General features: G+C 37.9%; 1 protein-coding gene across 2 annotated transcripts in view; it reads right to left on the bottom strand.

Moving 5' to 3' along the window:
- TRPC4 (transient receptor potential cation channel subfamily C member 4) overlaps positions 1 to 12,077 on the bottom strand; it is a 159,003-nt gene extending 146,926 nt beyond the window's left edge. For both annotated transcript variants that reach the window (XM_027116464.1, XM_027116463.1), the window contains exon 1: positions 11,875 to 12,077. The gene's annotated coding sequence lies outside the window, so the exon portion shown is untranslated. The remainder of the gene's footprint in view (positions 1 to 11,874) is intronic.
- Positions 12,078 to 14,774: the final 2,697 nt, after the last annotated feature.

The following is a 14,774-nucleotide window of genomic DNA, read 5'->3' as shown; positions in this document are numbered from 1 at the left end:
AAAATATAAAAGAAGTACTTGTGTTTCTGACTATGATAGAATGGCATGTAGTGGACTAACATTCCTTCTGATAACATTTAGAAAAGCTGGGTAAATATGAACAAACAAGCAAATAAACAAATCTCTGTCTAAAGAAAAGTTCCAATTATCATACTAAGTAAAGCAAGTCAGAGAAAGACAAATATCATATGATATCACTTATATGTGGACTCTAAAAAAAGGATACAAATGAACTTATTTACAAAACAGAAACAGACTCACAGACTTAGAAAACAAACTTATGGTTACCAAAGGGGAAAGTTGGGCAGGGAGGGACAAATTAGGAGGTTGGGATTAACATATACACACTGCTACATATAAGATAGAGGATCAATAAGGACCTAGTGAATAGCACAAGGAACTCTACTCAGTACTCTGTAATAACCTATATTGGAAAAGAATCTAAAAAAGAATGGATATATGTATATGTATAACTGAATCACTTTGCTGTTTACCTGAAACTAACACAGCATTGTAAATCAACTGTACTCCAATATAAAATAATTTTTTAAAAAAAAATCAACTTAAAAAAAAAAAAGAGTCGCAGAGCTGACTAGGACTTCAGAAGCCAATATCTCAGTTAGGGAGAAACCACAGAGAGATGACCTGACCTTCTACAAACCACATTTCCCCTCAATGCATGTGCCAAGGCAAATACAAGTTTCTCATGTCCTGGTAAGAAGGGAGACAGATGGAAGTGAGTCTCACACTCAGCAGCAATTTTCTCAAAGCATTTGTTAAAATCTTAAGCTTTGCAGGAAAATAAGTAAGACACTTATCAGAAAGCTGCTGAAATTTAGAGTGTTCATCAATCTCGCAAAAATGCAGAGGAAAAATTCATATTCAGGAACCTTCAAGGAGAAGCGATCTATTAAATAGCCAAGGTTCTCAGACCCTGGGGTCTTATAACATATCAACGGGGTCAACCAGGGGTTTATGGGCTTGCAAAGTCTGAAATTAGCCTCTCATCAGCTTAGGTTCTGGTTGGATTAAGATGTTTACTCCCATTTTATCTGCCTTGCAGAGGATAGATAAAGCTATTAAAAATATCCAGATTACAGCACAGAGAGCAAAAATGTGTGGAAATACATTAAAAGAAGAATTAAAAGAATACTAGATATGTGACACAGACTAAAAAGGAAAAAAAATGTGTAACTGGAGGTGTTAAGGGGGAAAAAAGTTAGGTGCAAAACTACCTCTGAAGAGATAATGACCAAGAATTTTCCAAAACTGATAGCAAGCCATACTTAAGAAATGTTCCAAACGCCAAGCAGCAGAAATCCAAAGAGATCACTTCGGTACATGATTGTAAAACTACTGAAAACGAAAGACTAAAAGAAAACATAAAGGCAACCAAAAACGAAGAACACGTTGCCTTCAAAGGAGCCACAATCAAACTGATGGCTGACGTTTCAGCAGAAATGACAGAAGTCAAAAGTCAATTGAGTGGCATAAGGTACTGGAAGAAAATAATTTTTACTCTAGAATACTATAACCAATGGAAATAGCTTTAAAAGGGAGATCAAATAAAAACATTTTCAATCAAACAAAAACTGAGAAAAATTTTTGCCAACATACTGACACTAAACATGCTGAAGAGGACCCTTGGTTGCCCACAGAGGCATGGCGGTGCCACAAGGAACAGAGGGCATATAAAGACAGCAGGTGTAGCATCTGCAATTATAAAAGTAAAAAAGAAAACCAAAATTAAAAACTAAAACAGGTTTATAATTGTTCTTGAAAAAAATTAAATCTATCCAGCTCAGCCCACCCCTCCACCAAATGCATGTATGTCAGCGTGTATAAAATTTTATTTTTTAAAAGATCAATATACTGTCCCTCAAGTTTATTTCCACTTTCTTCTGTGATAAGAAAGAAAGACAACTATAGCTCATCAATAGTCAGGTAAACGTTTTGCATTGGTTGGTCTTACACATATATGTCAAATAATTGGCAAACACTTTCAAAGTACTGCTGTGAATTTTAAGAAAATAAACTGAAAGTATTTGCTGCATGAATTAAAATTAAAGGGTTAAACTCTTTTTAAAATGAATGAGTAGTTATGATTAATAAATCAGTAGTATATCTTAAGTATTTTGTTATTTCAGACAAGACATTTAAAATATTCATATAGATCTTTGTAGTGAATTCATATAATATTTATCCTTATGATTATGGTCAGCATTTATTTTAGTGTAAAACACAAGAATGGTCAGAAATCCCAGCACCATCATGTAATGACTTTCCCCTCATAATGGAGCAGAGCATACAACTGACCATTTTTCTTAAACACAATAGTTTAATCGTGCCCCTTGTATACCAAGAAAGAATGTAACAATGTGAAATCTCCTTTCTTAAAATCCTTTGCTTAAGCCCTTCTTAATATGAAATTTTCTTAAATATATTAGAAAGAAACTTTTATCTCTAACCTAAAGAAAAGAAACTAACAAGAGTATTTTATCAGAAGTCATGATTCATTAGAGGTTGCAATGAAATTTCACCATGAACACAGAACCTTACCACAATTTTATAAATCTTCAGAGAAATAAATGTTCATCATACTTGCCATCTACATACGGAAGTACCCTGATCTGGTAGAGGCAGCAGGGAATGTTGGTTCCTATATGGCCATTTCTCTGTCATCAGCCTCCAGTCTATGAGGGGGCAGCCTTAAACACAGGACCAACTGGACAATTGAAGATGCCCATCTGTAGATATGAGGACGGAGTGCAAGCAGTAGATATTATTGAATGCTGCACTGGAAGTGAACCAAAGGGTGTATGAAACCCTTTGAGCAGTCACTGTCTTTGTTATACCTGTACATCCATTTTATTATGATTCAAATCAAAACAAATTCTGGCAGACTCTGAAACACTCCTAAAAGCTATTGAATACCGATGCATTCTATGAGCAGAGGTTATCTTTAATCACATTAAATAATTGACACATTATATATTTTTATAGATGAGAAGATCTTGACTCATAAGATAGTAGTTCAGTTTTCAAATAACTCTTTAAATAAACTGAAACGAATCAAGGTTATATGGTTCAAATATACCTAAGTTATTCAACAGTGGATCATTTCAAAGACTCAATTTGTTGAAAAAAAGTGGTAATTTTAATATTTAATTGTTCCCAATATTTCAATTATATCAATGTAATAACCAGTAAGAAAATATTTAAGAAGATTAGAAAGTTAGGTTTTAAATTCTGGTTTTAGTGATTCACTGTTAAGCACAACTGACAAAAGCAGTTTTTTTTCTTCAGGTTAGATTTTTTGATATTTTGTATGTTGGGAAAAATTCTTTATCATAAGCTCTATTATAATGAAATGTTTTTTCATTAAGGCTTCTTTTATTCATGAAAGGGCAAAATTACTTGCTGGTTCACTCTGTTCCACGAATGTGCTGGAGTGCTAGATGAAAATATACGGTTCAGTTCTCTAAGTAGTTTGCACGTTACAAATCAGAATGTTAAGCTGTGAGGTTAAAATGAACCAGATAAGCAAAGAAGTCTTTTCCTTCTGCCAACATTTTCTTTTTATACAGCACATACAGAGAGACATATCTTTTTTTTTAGATACAAAGCTATTTAATATCCTACAGAGCAATAATAACCCGAATATTTGAGTGTTCTTTAAAAATATTTTTTTCTCTTTAATTGCAGAGGCTATTAGAGGCTTAGAGACAGGCACTCTGATTATTTCACATGATAACTCTCAGACAAAAAAAATTTCTGGTAGAGTGGATAGTCCTAGGGATGTACTCCCCCAAACATGATTCTAAAAACATGAATGTAGCTCAGTGTAGCTCCCTTTTTGTTCCCAATATTTAAGACCATGAGGTAGCTGGCCTATTTCGAGGCCTTCAATACATGCTCAGCTGTAGACAGAAGAGCTTCCTAGAAACACTAACAGTGGATACTGAGAACTCCTAGATGATTCTAGGATAGTTTCATCCATCTAAGAATATCTTGAGCCAAAGTTTTTCATGTACCAAGGCAAAGGGATAGGGGGGGTGAGGATCCAAGTCAAGATATCCCTAGCTCTAAAACTGGCTTCTTCTCTTAGGTTTGCTTCATTGGTTCAAAGGGCCATTGGGCAACATGTGGCTGTATCACCATAAATCCATCAAGACTCTGGAAAACACTTTATCTCCTAAAATACATCACCTTTGAATGGTAATTCAGTAATATCTATATATAAAAGGAAAGCACCATCTTTAACAGTGTCAATAATACTATTTAAATTTAACATAAATTTCTGGTTGGAAACTCTAAGCCCTACCCTTACAGAAAACAATTGGAAGCAAGGAAGATGCATTTGGATTTCTTCCAACATGATCTGATGTTATTTTTTTTTTAATTCCAAATATAGACTATATTTATTTTAGCATGACTTGTTATTTTCCTAATAAGTTTTCTATTTCCATGAGAAGAGATCAGGTGACAATAAAACAGCAAAACATCTACAAGATAACAGGGGACACTAGAACATGTTAAGAGGCTTATGAGAATCCTTTTTGGAAATCTTAAACCAAAAGGTAGTATGTGCCTCTCTGTATGCTCAGCATCTAGTAGAGTGATTGCCATGCATTAAATAAGTCCTTCATGAAGCATTCTATATGTGTGTGTATGTATCATATATGTATATAGTATTTTAAAAAATCATTTGGTAAGATTTGAGCATTTGCTTAAAAAAAGACTTTTGAATTAGATGAACTTCCAAGCCATTCATGACATATCTAACCTTTCTACAGGGACACTGATACATTGGCAAAAAACTTCTTTTGTCTTTTGTAGGCTACTTTACCCTCTTTGCTAACAATTTTTATCTCCCTGTCTCTGATCATTACTCTGTAAGCATGATCTTAAGAACTCATCCCCAGGAGCAATCTCCCACTCTGTATCATTCTGTACTACTTATATAGCATTATATATAGCTATATGTACAGGCTTACATATAGATACATATACAGTCCATACAGATGGAGATATATATAATTTATGCTTAATTAATGAATTTAAATGCAGGTTTTAAGGGCTGGTATATGTTTAAATGCAAATATATATATATATATTTCTACAGTTAAACAAATCCCAACATTGCTTGTCAAACTACAACTATCACAGAAGAGAATTCATTTAAGGTGTAGCCTTCAATGTGATCTTCAGCTCATACAGCCTAAAGATTTGATGTAAAGAGATCTTTACATAAAACGATACCCATGCTTCACAAACAGTAAGGATGATTATATACAAAGCATGACGGATTCTCCATCCTTCACTCAGTGTACACTATGCACCACGCCTGTCCTTTCATCCTTCTATCATGTTTGGGGGGATTCATATTGGTACGTGACCAGTTCCTTGAAGGTACAGCATATTAAAATACAGAGGCTGAGCATAGCAGCTGACAACAATCACCCATGCATTCATTGATTCCATTCACCCATTCAAAAAGCATATGTTGAACACTAATTATCTTAATTCTGTGAAAATGAAAATTACGATCCAATGAGCTATGAACTATGATCCTGGTATGCACAGGGTACTAGCTTACACAATTGTGTTGTTTCTCCACTATCATTTAGAGGTAAGATATATTAAAAGTGTAGCAGAGTACCTGAACACTGTTCATAAACTTTCATTTGTAAGAATTTTACTCTTAATTAAGTAGAATAAAAAGACTAAAAATACACCAACCACCCTCCAAAAAATAATAGCTCATGCCACCCACAGTTGGACATCATATACTGTCAAGGTTTTGACATGAATTTTTAGCTTAATTTACCAAATCTAATCACACCGAAGAAGTCTCTGACTTTTAGTTCAGTAGGTATTCCTGAGAAATACTTGTTTTGTCCTCTTTCAACTCTAATCACACTTCTCATGGTGTAATAGAACTTAAACTCCCTCCTAAGAATTTCAGCACAGCACCACTTAAACTAAAGCACATTAATAATATAATTGGTTATATAAATCCTGTGAAAATGAGCATTATAGTTGACTGAAAGTTATGACTGAAAGTTATGTCCATTGAATAATGGACATAAAAGTTGACTGAAATTTATGTCCATTGAATAATGGCGGGTTATGTTTATAACATAGGAAGTAATATGGTACTCACAATATCACGTAAGTGCAAAGTTATCATTCTAATGGCTTCATTAGTTAAATAAATATGCTCACAATTATATGCTCGCAATGGAATTATAAAACTGAAATAAATTAAGTATGCTTAATTGCAAAAGCGTAATATTTTTGACAGTCAAAGTCACTTAAAAACTCACACATTGGGCTTCCCTAGTGGCACAGTGGTTGAAAGTCCGCCTGCTGATGCAGGGGACACGGGTTCGTGCCCTGGTCCGGGAAGATCCCACATGCCGCGGAGCAGCTGGGCCCGTGAGCCATGGCCACCGAGCCTGCGCGTCCGGAGCTTGTGCTCCGCAACGGGAGAGGCCACAGCAGCGAGAGGCCCGCGTAGCGCAAAAAAAAACCTCACACATTTTTTGACCATTCTCTGGGTTTCTTAAAGGAGTTTACTGTCTAGTTCAGGAGATATACCTCTACCCATCTGCAAGGCAGAATATAACAAGGGTTTTGCTTGTGTTTATACGCGCGACACCTGGAGACATAAAGGAAACTTTCAAGGAGACAGTGATATTGAGCTAGGTTTTGGTGCCCGGAGAACATTTTGACAGGAAGCAATAAGGGAAAAGTTATTCTGTACAGAGGGAGCTTTGCCAGCAAATGCAAAGATGAAGATCTAATTTGTGCGTCACTCATCTATTTATTCAATTATTCATTTACTAATATTCAAACAATATCTACTGAATGGATACCACTTCAGTGCTAATTTTTGTAATGGTATGACATATATTCAAAAAAGTTATTTCCTCAATTTTTGACATCAATAGGTTTTTGGATTTAAGCACATTGGTTTTAAATTCAGGTGTAGGTTTAAAGAAAAAAAAAAACCCATGGCAAGTTTGTTAAAATGTGCCACCAGCTGACAGATATCTTCTGGGATGCATGAAAGAGCACTCCCCTCATTAAATACCAAGGGACATGCAAAATAATTAGGAACTTAAAACGAAAACAAAACAAACACTTGTCTAGAAATTTCATATAACACTAATAAGATGCAATATAAACCTGTCTTAACATGACTGTGTTTTGTACAAAGACATTTTATCGACAGCCTGCAGATGTTCTAAAGTTTTGAATGACAATTTTTTATTTAGAAATTATAATCTCATGACTATTTAAAAATTTATTACCTTGAATGCTATCCATGAAAATAAGCCTTTTTTTCTTTCCACATGTGTTACATTTAGATTTGAGAGTAAGAAAGGAAATAATTTTAAGAAACTAGCTTGAGCTGAGTAGCTCATCTCCTGCTCTGCTTCAAAACCCATGGAGCTTTAGTTAAGAGTATTGTTTCAAATTCTAGCCTCATAATGGGGTCTAGCCTCATAATTATGTCCCAGTGTTATAACATTTGAAAAATTCAAGCAATAAATGGCTGCAAGAATACAATGACTTTATGGATCTTGTTAAAAGATTACTAATTTTATTTTGGAGACCATAAGAATCAAGGAAAAGGAGTATTGGCTTTAGAATCAAGTAGACATGGGTTCAAATCCTGACTCTACCGTAAAGCAGCTTTGTGATTTTTTTTTTTAGTAATTTAGTCTTTTCAGATTTCTTAAAAGGTAGTAATAATACCTTAGTGAAGATGTGAAGATAAATGTGAGAAAAAAAATTTTTTCTAAGTTTCTAGCATAGCTCTTGGCATACCTTAAGTACCCATAAATAATGGCCCCCTCTCTTTTTCCTCCTTTCCTTTTTTCATAATAGTTCCTGTTTTCCTGTCTTAAGTAAAATTTACTCTTGATAATATCTGTTCAAGGAATGACTTATGGTAACTTTTTCAACATATTTCAAAAACATAGCAAACTACAGGCAGAGTGTAAGGAATGCATATCTGATTCATTACATTTCACTTGCCATTTCTCAAAAAGAATGCAGTGTGCTAGATAAAGCCATCAAAGCATGTTTTTAAATTAACATTTTACTTAACATTTCTAATTTTATGAATAAAACTGTGCCCATGTGTCATCTGGTGCTTCTCAAGAAGCCGTTACTCAGTGACACTGCAAAACATTTTTATAAGGATTGACAAAACATATACTAATATTAATGGGATATCAGTTAATAGAAAATATCAAGTACTGAAACTATTGTCTCTCTTTTATAACCTGTTTAAGTGAAACTGAACTTTCAGAGGGATGACTGAGATTTTTAAAAAATTTAAGTATATCTACATTTACTGAATAGTTCATGGAACAATGTAGTTTTAAATTGATACATTTCCAATGCATGTGTCTTTAATTTTCAGTTTCACAAATGAAGAGCTTCTTCTCCTAAATGTATTTTTTCATCGTACCGTATTTTGGTAGTACTAATGTTTTCAGAGATCAGGTCTTTATTTGTACTGATTAAAAAGATACAGCTATGATATTACATCCCTGATCAAAATATTCTCAAATCTCTTAAAATATTAAGGTCTCAAAGCCTCTTGGAGGATTAGAACTAGGAAACATAAGGAGAGGAAAGATAGTTCTAAAGCAGTTTTTCATCACAACTAGACAGAAGCAAATGTCCAATTTAAGTTGGGTTGAATTAACAAGTTTTAATGTTTATTTGGTATGAGTATGTGTTGTGCGGCATGATGAAGCATAAATGAGGTGAAAAGATAAGGTTTTGTTTTGAGCTGTCTCTTCATCTTTTTTTTTTTTTTTTTTTTTTGCGGTACACGGGCCTCTCACTGTCGTGGCGTCTGCCGTTGCGGAGCACAGGCTCCGGATGCGCAGGCTCTGCGGCCATGGCTCACGGGGCCCAGCCGCTCCGCAGCATGTGGGATCTTCCCAGACTGGGGCACGAACCCGTGTCCCCTGCATCGGCAGGCGGACTCTCAACCACTGCGCCACCAGGGAAGCCCCATCATTTTTAATAAGAACCAAAATGCTTATGGTAGGTTTTCCATAGATATTAAAGAGGTGAGTAACACGAGTTTCAGTTTGGCCCAGACAATACAACGTGGGAGGAAAGGATGCACATTAGAATCTGATCTCATAAAATGTTCAGCAATTATGATTTTGAAAAAAAGAAAAGTTAATAGTTTATTATATTTCCCTTCATTTAGCTTGTTTTTAAAAATAAACCAAGCACATTTTCATAAGAAAATATTCAGTCCACAGTTTTACTTTCCTAGCTAGTGTTTAGCATTTCTTCTATATCTTTATTTACAAAATCCTTTATCTCTTGGAGCACTGATATTCACAATATTAACTACTGAACAAAAGTGTGCATGTCTTTATTTTTGTTCCTATATGAATTAATCAGAAAAGTCAGATTGTCAGTTTTCAGTTGCTAAATATAATGTTGATAATCTGAATTGCCATAAATTATCCTGACAATTAAACACGCAGGCATAAAACTATGACAATTTTTTCTACAATATATTTGTGAAAGTATTTTCAATTCAGTGGGGTTAATCAGTGCATCCCTAGAGGTTATTATTATACTTCAATAGAAATTTATCACATTTATAATAGGGTTTAAGTTTAAAAGTTTAAAATGTATGTACTGAACATGATATTCAAATTCCCCTAATCAGAAAGAATAAAAGCAATGTCTGGTATTTCCTACTTATATAAAGTATGCGTTAATAAAGTTTATCTTATGTGGAAAGTTATTTGCTCTCTTACCATTTTAATAAAGTGGCCATAAAATTCATATAGAACTTTAATTTTCTCAAGGTTTTCTCTTTGCATTTTGAACTTGGCTTTATAGGAATAACTGCCACAGAAAAACAAATAATGTAAAAATTACAAAATGTTAAAGCTTATAAGTAATGGAAAATTTATTCCACCTCTTATATCTGTGAGAATGACCATTAAGCAAGTAAATTGAAACTTACTTTTCAAAAACCAAGATTTTCAGAGTTAATATTTGACAGGATTTACTAAAGATACATGTTTCTTTTACCTGTTGAGCTGAGATAAATTATGCTTTGATGAATGCCCATGTTCCTTTAAGCTCTTAACTAAGTGGAAGAACTTTTCTAAATTTGCAATTACAAATCTTCTTGCTATGCCTTAAACTGTCTGCCTACCTAACTAAATATTCATTCACTCAATGAATATTAAGTACATCTTATGTATCAATTTAATTAACCTGTTAGTACTTCTCTTTGTGTGTAACCTTCTTGGCACTTCACTCCACAACGGCAAGCTTAGCAGGGTAGCTGAGCTCTGATCAGCTCTACTGAAAGGGTCTCCAGCTCTGTGGTTTCATTCATGAACAATGAAAGTGCTGCTTGCTTTCTACCTGTACTAACCGTCCATTAATTCAAGACATTTGCATAAAATACTTTGATAAAGCCAATTTAACTTCTACCGACATACTGATTTGCATTAACTGCATTAATTTATAAATATAGTTTTTAAAGTGCTTCTTTAGCAATATCTTACTAAATTTTGATTCTAATATTCGAACTGCTAGTTATCCCTTTATCTTATTGATTCTTTGCCTTCCATACTTAAAAGAGACGTGTTTCTTGGTCTACTGTCCGGGTGAACAGAAGTAGGTATTACAAATCTAAGTATAAATAGCCAACCATAACACAGTGATGACGATTTCAATGTTTTAACATATCCACCCACTCTTACTCTCCCTAATTCAGAATTAAAAAAAAAAAACACAACAAACTCTAGCTACCCTTTTCTCTTAAAGAATTTGTAATATGTTTTGTGCAGCAATTACTGTAATAGGAAATCCAGAAAGTATATGAGAACGGAATTTTTTTTTTCAGTGTTACAAGTATGTTTTAAATTTCCTTTTAATAAAACAAGTAAACCTTGCTTCTGTCTCCCCCTGCTCCTTTGGCTTGGTGCTTACTCAGAGTAAGCGACCTGCTGCATTTGTCCCCTGTGGATATTAACCACGAAGGGCCACCCTAAGAAACCATGTGAACAGGATTACACCATAGTGGATACAGCGTGGTGAAGACAGACAAGACACGGAGCTCCCTTGTCTCAATCTCTCCCAACCGTCCATCCCCTTCCAGTAGTCTCTAGTTACCTCATCACAAAAGGCAGCTGAGTTCTCAGCTAGAACAACAAGTTGTGCAGCAAATCTCAGTGATTCAGCCAAGTAGCAAACAGGGTCATTGGCTTAGTTGGAATTTCAGTTGCCAAGCAAACTAGGAATCCCTAGCCTGGGTCCAGCGACACGGATAAGTGTTTCTGTTTTTTGATAGAGAATGAAAATGACGCAGAGTATAATTGATCGACAGGATATTGATCACTATCCTTTCTTCATTACCCCAGTTTAGGTACCAGAATCTAAGGGCTCACTTATATACGCCCAGGGGCCACCAAGATCTCCATTTTCCCTAAATGCATAAAAGGCTAAAAACAGCCTTCTTTCCCAGCTCCATATCGTGGCTGCTGCTGCTTTGAGTACCATATAAGTCACACTGGGGGTTCACTCTTTGCCCTCTCACCTGCTTTAAAGCCGGCTGCGGTGAAAGGCTGAGAACTCCAGCTCAGCCTGGGTCCATCACAGAAAGCTTCACGGACCCAGTCCCAAGCCTTAAAGAGAAACCGTGCAGCCGGAGCCTCTTGAACTCGTAACCCCCCAGGGATGTCCGCCTCCCAAGAGAGAGCCGGCTTCCCAGGCAGCTTGAGAAACTTAACCGAGATCCCAGAAAGCAGGCGAGGTATATAGCTCGGGTCAAATGGAGCTCTGAGGCGACACCCTCTTTACCTGCAAAGTTGTAATCTTCTGGCTGAAGAGGGATCGAGTCAAGGTCGGCGGCGCGGGTGCTTTGCCGGGTGAGAGCACGCCCGGCAAATTCCAACGGGATTTCCTTAGTCTCCGCCGAGTTTTGGAGCATTCCAAGGAAAACGCACGAAGCTGGAGCCCACGCAGCTGGCACCGAACTGGGCGGAGTGAGGATGCTCTGAGAGTGATGCCATGGGAGGCGGGGGAGGGGAGGCCCTGGAGGGGGAGGTGAGCTCCGGGGGAGGAGAACCTCGCCCACCCTCGCCCTTACGGACCCCTCCGGATAAAGTTAGCGTTCCCACGGCTGTCAGCCGATGAACCCAGAGGAAGGCACCCCTCCCTCCATCTCCGGCGGCTGCCTGACTCGGGGTCCGCACAGACCGGGCTCGGAGGGGACCACTCGTGAAGATGCGCGTCCCACGCACCGCTCTGCCTGGCGGTGGATGGGACCCGCGCGAGGGCAGGACCCCGGCTCGGCTGTCCAGGAATACCCTCCGCCTCCCGGGGCCAAATGTTTGGGGTGAACCAAGTGTTTGGGGGCAGGCGAGCTCACCACAAACCAGCGGTCATCCAGCCCTGTCGGTGGCCAGAACCCACCCAGTGATCCTGGAGGCGAGCCAGACACACCTCCAGGCTCCGGGCGAGCTCTGCAGGCTGCCCGACTCCAGTTCGCGTCAGGACCCGGCTTCTGAGCACCCTGCTCCCACCCTAGTAAACAAGCACCCGGGCGGCAGGTCGCCTGACTTGAAAAAGTAACCGCCACCCTCACCCCGTAACTCTCAAAGCTTCTCTCACTCTGGCTCTTCTGGGGTCCCGGCACCCGCTCTCCCGTCCTCAAGGTGTCAGACTTCCCCTGCAAGAGCAGGCGTCTGCGGCTTCCTACTAGTGTCAACAATGGAGACAGTCGCAATGAATAAATAACGAGGCAGCGTTCCACCCACCCTCATCCAGCTCTGTCTTTGCAACAGGCATAGGAAATCAGTAAGTTTCCAAATATCAACTAAAACCCCAAACGCGCACCAGCCTAGAAGCGCGAAGCTCGGTGGCTTCAGGTGGGATGTATTGAGAGACAGAGAGAGACAGAGAGAGAGAGACAGAGAGAGAGAGAGAGAGAGAGGGAGGGAGGGAGGGAGAGAGAGAGAGAGAGAGAGAGAGAGATGGATGCTCCCATCAGCGTACTGAGATTTCAGGATAAAAGTTATCTTTTGGCAACCACTTTAATGGTCACACCTGAGAATAAGATCCAAGTGTTTAGAGGAAAAACATATATATCGGCAAAGTTGGCAATAACTTACTTGCTTGCCACTGCGACGCGGTGATTCCCAGCTTGTCACTCACGGAGGCTTTGTTGGTCACGACCCAGGGACTGGAGAGTCCATTTGTAAAATAGAGAGTGGCGTCCACGCGGAATCTTAGCTAGCGATTAGCGAATACCCGACTTGACACCCTCGGGTTCTACTTGATTCGTTTTATCTTCCAAAAGCCCTGGGGTGAGCTGCTGGTCGCCCGTTGCGTCCCAGCAGATGCCTGCTCCAGCTTCGCGCTTGTGCAACAGATGAGTGGCAACCCTTTCTCCCTGTCCCAGCCACACACGTCGTTACACCTTCTGGGAATCAGTGCTCTGGCGACTGCTGGGAGGACCAGTTTCTTCCCAAGAAATGTTCCCCCAAGGGAGTCAAGAATAGGCGGCAAGCAAGACCCCTACGCAGACTCCAAAGTGCAACATTAGAGAATTTCCTTCTTGGCTGTCTTTTATATTTTCCTTCTAAGTTCACAAGAGTGGAGGGGGTTTTTGCTTGTTTGTTTTCTTTTTCTTTTTGAGTATTTACATGAGTGAAGAGGATATTGCTAGAGATCACCCCCTGGGGTGATGTGCATGCTGCTTTTTATAAAAAATAACTTTTCTTATTTCTAAACTTTTCTTTCTCTCTAGCTTCCGGCTCTTCTCATGGGTTTCTCTCAAGCCCAGGCTTGACCCCTGTTGTAAATTTCTAGGTCATCTACAAATACTGAGGTACACAGAAGCAAACGTGGTTCCTATATCTCTCCAGAAAATAATTAAAGGCACAAACAACAAAGGGATTCCTTTCTTTCCTCAAATCTCTCTCTTTTCACTTCTTTACCACAAAAAATACTTTAACATTTTTAAACAGTTTGTAAAAGGTTTTATGTTAAACAATGGCAACTATGAAATGTGCAGGAACCCATGTATCTGTAGACATGGTAATGAACTTTATAATAAATACAAATCTACTTTCTACCTAACAAGGGAGGGGGAGGACAGCATATATGAAAATCTATTTTATGCAATGGAGCAGTAAATATTTTTGTATTTTTTCATGAAACAACTTATATTCCCATTAATTACCAGTAATTAAAATGTTTTAATGCCTAAGAAACAAAAGTGAAGCTGACGTTTATTAAGGTAATGTTTTGTCTCAGCCTGATAAACAAAAGCCTACATATTTAAGTGTGTGTCTTTTAAAATAAACCCGTAACAGAATTCCACATACTAAGATGAGTGTATGCCTTTGTAATACATTTAAAAATACATGCAAAAGAAAGTGGACCACTGATGACACATACCCATTAAAGGCTGAGAACTTTACTTTGCAACCTTAGCTTCTGTAATGCCTGCTCCTGCCGCTCTCAGGATATGTTCTTTATAACAAATGCCATCTCTGTCATGATGTTGGTGAGATGCATTTTGTCAACTTCCCTAATTTGGCAGTTTTTCCATAAAAAATGTGCCTGTGAATGTACCATAAATACAAAACAGAAAGGAACAGGGAGGGCAGCCATCTGAGTAGGCTGTGTTTCCATGGGAAGAGGAATGTTCTATTGATCCCTGAGCCTCATTTGCAACACTTTCATGTGCTTAT

The sequence above is a fragment of the Aethalodelphis obliquidens genome, unplaced genomic scaffold (assembly GCF_003676395.1).
Source record: "Aethalodelphis obliquidens isolate GAN/ISIS:26980383/991018 unplaced genomic scaffold, ASM367639v1 scaffold16, whole genome shotgun sequence".
NCBI classification, from domain to species: domain Eukaryota; kingdom Metazoa; phylum Chordata; class Mammalia; order Artiodactyla; family Delphinidae; genus Aethalodelphis; species Aethalodelphis obliquidens.
Note: the sequence above shows the minus strand (reverse complement) of the source record. Positions and strands in the feature narration are given on the sequence as shown.